Genomic DNA, 8,392 nt, shown 5'->3' with positions numbered 1-8,392 from the left:
AGGCAGGCGCAGGCCGGGGTTGGGGGGAGCTGAGGTTGGGCAAGGGCAGAGGCTCACTCACCTCGTTCCTGGGTAGGTTGGTGGAAATGGCGAAATTTGATGTTTTATGAATGTATTTAAGCTACACACTTTTGAAAACAAAAGTATTGGTCGCTTGTTATCCAAAGTATGATTTCTTTCTTTTTTTCTTTTTTTTTTTCCGAGACAGGGTTTCTCTGTGGCTTTGGAGGCTGTCCTGGAACTAGCTCGTGTAGACCAGGTTGGTCTTGAACTCACAGAGATCCACCTACCTCTGCCTCCTGAGTGCTGGGATTAAAGGCGTGTGCCACCAACACCCGGCTTCAAAGTGTGATTTCTTTATGTTATTTATTCTCATTTCCACTGGTTTCATTGTAGAGTGATTGTTCTCCTTGTGTCTTTCTTGTATTTATACTGTCCTCACACCAATGTGGTATTAACTTTCATCAAAATGGATATTAACAACTTTGGTATACTGGTATATATTCTATTTTGACATTAATTCAAGTAAAAAAGCATGTCTCCTATTGAGGAATAGTAGAACACATGTGACAAATGGTAAAAGGAGAAAAATGGGAGGGAAGTTTAAAATGGTAATGAAATGAGATGGTAGCATAGATCAGGGAATACTTTCTAACACTAAGGATGTTTGAAAAAGCATACGCAAATGTACTATTTCATTTTTCATATTTACATACATATGATGTGTGTGTATCACAAACATATACTTTTTCACATAAAAGAGTTGAATTGAATTTATACTTGAAGGATATACTATTCTTCCTAAAAGCCAATGATTGGCAAATAAAGACACCAGCTACAAATACTGGACACCCACAATCAAGTTATTGGTCATGGATGCCGAAGATACTCGTAAACCTTTAAGCTATTATTACATCTCATGATTCCCCACCAAAAAATTAATTTCTGAAAGAAGTAAGTAAAAGGCAATTCATTGCATTGAAAGGTGAATCAAGATTATCAAACTTCTTTACACTAGATGACATCATGGTGATATTTTCAATGTACTGAAACTCAAAAAAGAAGTATAGTGCCAGCCAAAAATAATGTAATTAGTCAAATTTCCTTCAGTGGTGAAACATTTTAATAAAGACATCCCTAGGTAGATAAAACTGTGGAGTTTATTGCCATTAGTTCTGCTCATAGAAACAGGTAGAGGGAACTGTCCAGTATTAAGGAAAATATATGTTCATAGTTGTTTCTATTCTACAGTCTATGACCTCCCAAGCCATGGATTTTTTTAAACAAAGATTTCATTATGAGACACCATTCCCTCCTGGGGAGTAGGCCTTAAGTCCAATTAGAAAGTGGTTGGTGACCTCCATAGTAGTCATACCACAATTATACCAGTGGGTGTGTCTCTGTGTGCAGGTGGTATGCATGTAGACTCTAGTGCAAGGGAAGAACACTAGTGTGTTTTCTTCTACAGTAGTATGGATAACAACTTATAGCATTATGAAATCTAGCCAGCAAGGAGTAATTGCCCAGTATTTTGATGTCAATATCCCCCTGTGCTACAGTCAAAAAGTATGGTGGCTGTAGCAATAGGATCTTTAAGATGTAGTTTGTATTAAAGTGTTACTTCCCCCAGTTATACAATAATTATTAGAACTTTACTAAGTTATGTGATATCAATTCATCTCTGTGGCAACATGAACATGGCTTTTTAGCAGGAATTTTGGTGGTTTGAATGAAAATGGTCCCCATAGTTTCATAGGTATGGATACTTGGTCACAGAATTATTTAGGGAGGCTTACAGGGAGTGATCTTGTTGGAGTACTATGGCTTTATTGGAGGAAGTGTGGCACTGTAAATAGACTCTCTCTCTCTCTCTCTCTCTCTCTCTCTCTCTCTCTCTCTCTCACACACACACACACACACACACACACCTCTGTTTTCTGATTATTAGAATGTAAATCTCACAGCTACTGTTCCAACATTATACCTATCTATTTCCTACTGTGATGATCACAAACTAACCTTCTAAATCTGTAAGCAAGCCCCTGATTAAATGCTTTGTTTTCTAAGTTTTGACTTGGTCACTGTGTCTTTTAACAGAAATAGACCAATAACAAGACAGTAATAATATTTTTACAAATAATTTATTTTTAAATAATATTTACTGATTCACAAGTATGTAAACTTCTTTCAAATAATTTATTTTATTAAAAAAGCTTTCTATTTTTTAACACTTGAATGGTATAAATTAAAATTTGTTCCAAAGGAAAATTATTTATGGAAGAAAACTATAAGGACCTGAATGAACATTGGAAGAATATAAGTATGTACAATAGCACCTATTTTCGAAATTTACAGAGATTCCATTACTTATTATTATAAGACTCTCCCAAACAGCTGAAGATATAACCATTAAGAATTAATTACCTTTGCTATATATTCAGTTGAAAGTTAAATATGTGTATTATTGACTTTTATCTTAACACAAAAATCACATTCTCTGGGTCAAAGGCAGTTTTATATACACCATGCACAATCATGAGCAAATCTACTTTATAATTCACAACAGATGAAAGAAAATGTGCTTAAGGCCACATCATTGCTCAGTTTTCACAACACTGAAAAATACATGGCATTGAATATATACACTATTTAGTGTATATATTATTTTTATCTGTATTAATATTGTTAAACATGAACTATAATGGATTCATCATATATATGGGATAAATAATTAAGAAATATCATGAGGTTTCACTTCCTTGAAGAATGTATTCAATTGTCATTTAACATGCCCAGTGATATTCTTGTTCTAATTGAGCTAAGTATTCTGTTCCTAGTACTCATATTTTATATATCGTTATATCCATTATACATCTAAACAGATTCAGTATCAGAATTGAGTTTCAACAGGAAAAACATCAAAAATACAGTGAATACAAAAGACTTGGGAGTAGAAATCAAGACTCAAAAGCTGTATCCTCTAATCTTCACTCTTAGTTCTTTCTAAATTATCTAAATGCAGGTGCTTTCTTAAATATGTAAATATTTCTACTGATTTATTTTTTAATTAAAAGAAGACACTGTTATTGAACTTTAAAAGCACACTATACAGGTCCAAGAAATACAGTGACTTTGAAACTGCTTTAATATACATTTTAGAATTTAGATTATATTACAAATTAGCAAACAATAAACTATATTGATGTACTTAGGGTATTTTTTCACATGACATATTCCAACAAATTTTAGTAAATTTAAATACAGTTAATCTAATTGTAATTAATGAAATCAAAAACAAAAGAAAGTATGAAGATAAAATAACTCAGAAATCTTAAAAATCCATCCAAGCCCTCAATTAAGGATTCATAAGAACATTAATGTTCAATTTAAATATTCAATTAAACACTAATTAGAACTTTGGAGTAAAAAATATTCAAAGGTTCTTGAATCAGTATGCAATTTTTATAAAAATGAAAATGAACAATGTATGCCCTATATCATCATACCTTATTTCATTTTGTGTGGATGTGAGTGATTTTTGTGACTCAACAACTTATTGTGTAGCTATTAGGAAATAATATCTAAAGATGTATGTATAAAAAAATCTTAAAGTACTTCCTAAAATATAGTTTAAAATAATGTCACAGTATAAAAATATTTAATTTTCTATTGCTATGATGAGACACCATGATCAAGGCAATTTATAAAGAAAGCATTTTATTAGGAGTCCACAGTTTTGCAAGATTTGAGTACATGACTGTCATGGCAGTAAGCATGACACCAGACAGGCAGGCATGTCGCTGAAGCATTAGCTGAGAGTTTATATCTTAATCCAAAAGCACAATACAGGTAACGATAACTGGAAATGGTGTGGGTTTTTGAAGCCTTGAGGTCTGTCTCTAAATGACACACCTCCCCCAACAAGGTCATACCTCATAATCCTTCCCTAGCAGTCCTACCAACTGGACCAAGTATTCAAGTAAATGATCCTATGGGGGGTGTTTTAATTAGAAACACCACAAGAAGTCACTCAACTTGACAACTTAACACAAAATTATTGTAATCCTGGTGTGGATGGAAAGGTTTGGGCAGATGTAGCATGCATGTGACTTTGTAAAATTTAATCTTTATTAAAGTCTCCCTTGTGTTCCATAAAAGGAGAAGATTCTGAGACAGCTATTGTAGTTCTGCCTTTTGTCTGAAATTTAAATTGTTATAGGTCTTCAATATTAATACTCAGATACCAATATCTTACTCACTACCTGTATGAGAGGTCCCTTTAAGCACTCTTCTTTATAAATTAGTTTCACCTAGAGGTATGAATAATAACAGTTAAGTCTTATGGCAGGTGTATTTCCATGAATGATTAGAGGTTAATATTGCTTATATTAATAAACGTTATTTGCAAAAGTCCAAGGAGAAACATAACATCAATATCGCTGTGTGATTTAGGGAATTGAGAGAGAGACATCAGTAATTTACTAGAATGGCACAATTGATCATTGACAAAGCTAGATTGCTGTTCACCCTATTACTTTTCTGCTTTAGTGAAGTGAATTTGGAAAACAAGAATGAGTTTAAGAAAGACCATGGACTTTTCAAAGACAATGTGTTACACATGTGTTAAAAACAGTCATGCCTACCCACAAATGCACACATACATTCACACACACATACACATATCCACCATTGCACACAGCATGCACAACATGCATACACACACACACACACACACACACACACACACACACCCACACACACACCACATGCATGATGTATTTAACAAACTTGATATTTTGATATTTATAAAATATTGATAATGTGTCAATATGTGAGATAAAGCACATTGAATGATCGCAGGTGCAGAGATTTCTAAATATTTCTCTATGGTGCAACCTTAGTTTAATCTCATATCTTGAAGAATAATAAGGTATTTATAAACTGATTTTCATTAAGCTGTTCTCTTGAGATGAGCAAGCATTTCTTAGACATCCAGAGTATTTTATTATCTCCTAATAGTAGTTAATTTGCTAAATGTTCAATTATTATGTTACCTTATGGAATAATTCTAAATGCTATTATCACCTATGATTAATACCTTATAAGAAAAATCTATTTCTTCCTATTGGAAAGTCAAGAGAGAATAGTAAAATGAATTCTATTTGATAGCATTATTGATTCATAATATGCTGACAAACCCACATATATTATGAATAAATACATTTAGCACCTTTGTTTTTATACAGCTGTCCCACTGTCTATGATCTCTGAATAAGGAAGGAGTCATGAGAAGAAGGCCACAACAAAACTATTGTCACTTGGGGGTTTAGGAAAATTCCCATTGAAAATGTATAAACATAGTGTGATTTCTGCTCAACATACCAAGGAAGGTCCAGCTACTATCCAACAGATTAGTTCATACATGGCTCTTAAAATACTACATAAAATGGGAAAGTGACCTAGTATAGGAATTGTGAATGATTCACTGTTAAGCAGCTCCATACTGAGATGATCCACTTTCAGTATCAATAGATGAATAGCAGCAGAACTGTAACTCAATGTACATATTTCTGAGGATACATTTATTTGTTGCTTAGATAAACAATAAGACTAATTTCATTTCTGACTTTTTTATTTCTGGCTAAATATGGGTGTTAGAATCTTTCACTGCTGATAGGATATATCTAAGAACTTTGACTAGTGACAACACAGACAGACAAAGTGAATAATGGATGCTTCAGGGCACTAGCTGTGAATGAACAGATACCATGCTTATGCATGTATGTCTTCTTAATAAAATTAATTTTACTTTTTACTCTTTTTTTGAACATTTTACAATTATAATCACATAACTTTGCCTTCTTATCTCCCAACTTTCTGACGTATTTCTTCCAATGTTTCAACCCTAGACAAGGACTACAGGCAACTACAGGAATGTTGAGAAGGAATACCTTTCTGATGTTAGAATAACATACTTCTTTACCACAGAACTCTTCTAGGGCTGCCAGTTCACTTGCACTTAAAATCTATTGATATTAAACTTTTTTGTGTGCTTATTACCTCCATTCTCCCCCAAAAGACACTGCTACTCCTTGATCATCATCATTTCTATTTTGCTTAGTCCTTCTAGCTCTTGTCTGTATTTGATTTTCCCCTATAAATTTGATGCCAACTTATTGATTAAAAAATGATAATCCTCAGCTATTCATCTGTGTGATCATTCACACAGATATATATACCTGACAGATATACCTTGGTGGAACTATGGACTTCTCACAAAAGTATTATCATAATAGATAAGAGCTTGAAGACAAGAAGAGCCCCAAACTCTTCCTTTCCTATGTTTCTTTTTCCTTTACTATTGTATTATAGAAATCATGCTGAACTAGATTATAAACACAAAGAGCAGCAGTTATCGTTGTTTATATTTGTAATTTACCACAATCAATTGACCATGCCTTGTTCCCAATTAGGTACATCAACATTTGCTGAATAAATGAATAGATATTAGACAATAAATATTCACAGTGATGTTGTTATGTGTTTGTGTAATACATAAAATGTGTTCATATTAACAAAATAACAAGAAAGATATTTGATAACCTGTAATACAAATTTACCTACAGGTAATATTGGAATTGTATTTCTTTATTCCATAATGGTATTGTTCTAAAAGCAGCTTTAAACACACACATACATGGATGCCAACATAAGAGTTAATATATGATGTAATTTAATTATTATAGTACAGAAAATCTTTTAAAAGAATTGTGAGTTTAAAATAATAATAAGAATTTCTGTGGTCATTATTGCTATGCAGGCAATGTGAACAAAGGGATATTTTAAGCAACAATATGTGGTGTCTACATAAAGATCAACTTTAGAGTATAAACACAAAACTCCTTGATGATCTTTATAGTAGAAAGGAATGATGCCTCAAACTGTTGTATAAGCTAAGCTGAGTCATTATGTAAAACTATCTACTTCAAGATGCTGTGATGGTATATAGAAGAAAGTCTGTTGTTGAGGAGAGTGAGGCAAGAGCATCACAAATTTTCAGTGTAGGATCACAGATTTTTAGTCTAGCCTAAGTTACAACAGCCAAACTCTGTCTCCAAACAAAAACCATTGTGTGTGTGTGTGTGTGTGTGTGTGTGTGTGTGTGTGTGTGTGTGTCTGAGAGAGAGAGAGAGAGAGAGAGAGAGAGAGAGAGAGATTGTGTGCATCAGATGGAATATTGATTCTTTGATGAAAATGAAAATGAAAAGATCAAAATGTGGACCTGGGAGTTCACATTTCCTTGTCATTAATGATTAACATTTTGATTATTTTTGGATCCTCTCTTCATTGAACTGTTATACAACCAGACATTTGTTTGTCTTTACAAATGTAACAATTCAATCATTGTTATTTTATAAATATGATTCCCATAAATTCAATAGCAAAAACAAATCACAGTATCTGTTCTTGTACTGTACATTTCATCAAAAATATTACTGACAGATTTTATACAAAACCATTATATATTTTTAAAAAATACCTGATCCTGAATATTATTTATTTAGTGTAAATATATAAAAATATAAAATCAAATGGAAATTTTTAAAAATTGTCTGAGATATTTACAGAGTATCTGTGGATATATATTTTAAAGGGATACTCAAAGTAATACTGACACGCCACACCTCCAGAAGACCAGAATGATGAGTAAAGATTTCCCCACTCACTGTTACTGTAAACACAATTCTCAGGAATAACCACTAGCTCAAGAGAACATAAGTTGAAGCTTCCCCACCCTTTGTTCATGACTCCTGTGTTTCCCAAAGGAAAACTACTCCAGCTCTTCCCTTCAGATTGCTCTGTCTCAGTCCCTAACTTGGGTTGACACACTTTGCTAAACCACAAGCTATGTCTGTCAAAGACTGACTATTGAAAAAATCCTGAAAATGGAAATGGAAGCAACAAAGAAAACAGAAACTGAGGGAATCATGGAAATGAAAAATTTCAGTATGTAAACAGGAATTAGAGAGGCAAGCTTTCCCAACAGAATATAATAGATTGAAGAAAGGATCTCAGGCATTGGAGATATGATAAAAATGGATAAATTTTCCAAGAAAAAGTTAAATCTAAGAAATTAATTACATAAAACATGCTAGAAATCAGAGACTTTATAAGAACACAAATTTAGAAGAATCACAGATCAAAGGATCAGAAAATATTTTAAACAATATCATAGTGCATTTTTCCTAACTTAAAGGAGATGTTTATAATAGTAAAAGAAGCATATAGAACACCAGCTTGATTGGAGCAGAAAGGAAAGTCCTCTTGCCACATAATAATCAAAACACTAAACATATATAAAAAAGAAGGAATATTAAAAGATGGAAAGAAA

The sequence above is a fragment of the Cricetulus griseus genome (assembly GCF_003668045.3).
Source record: "Cricetulus griseus strain 17A/GY chromosome 1 unlocalized genomic scaffold, alternate assembly CriGri-PICRH-1.0 chr1_0, whole genome shotgun sequence".
NCBI lineage: Eukaryota > Metazoa > Chordata > Mammalia > Rodentia > Cricetidae > Cricetulus > Cricetulus griseus.
The sequence above is the reverse complement of the archived record's forward strand: the minus strand, read 5'-3'. Positions refer to the sequence as shown.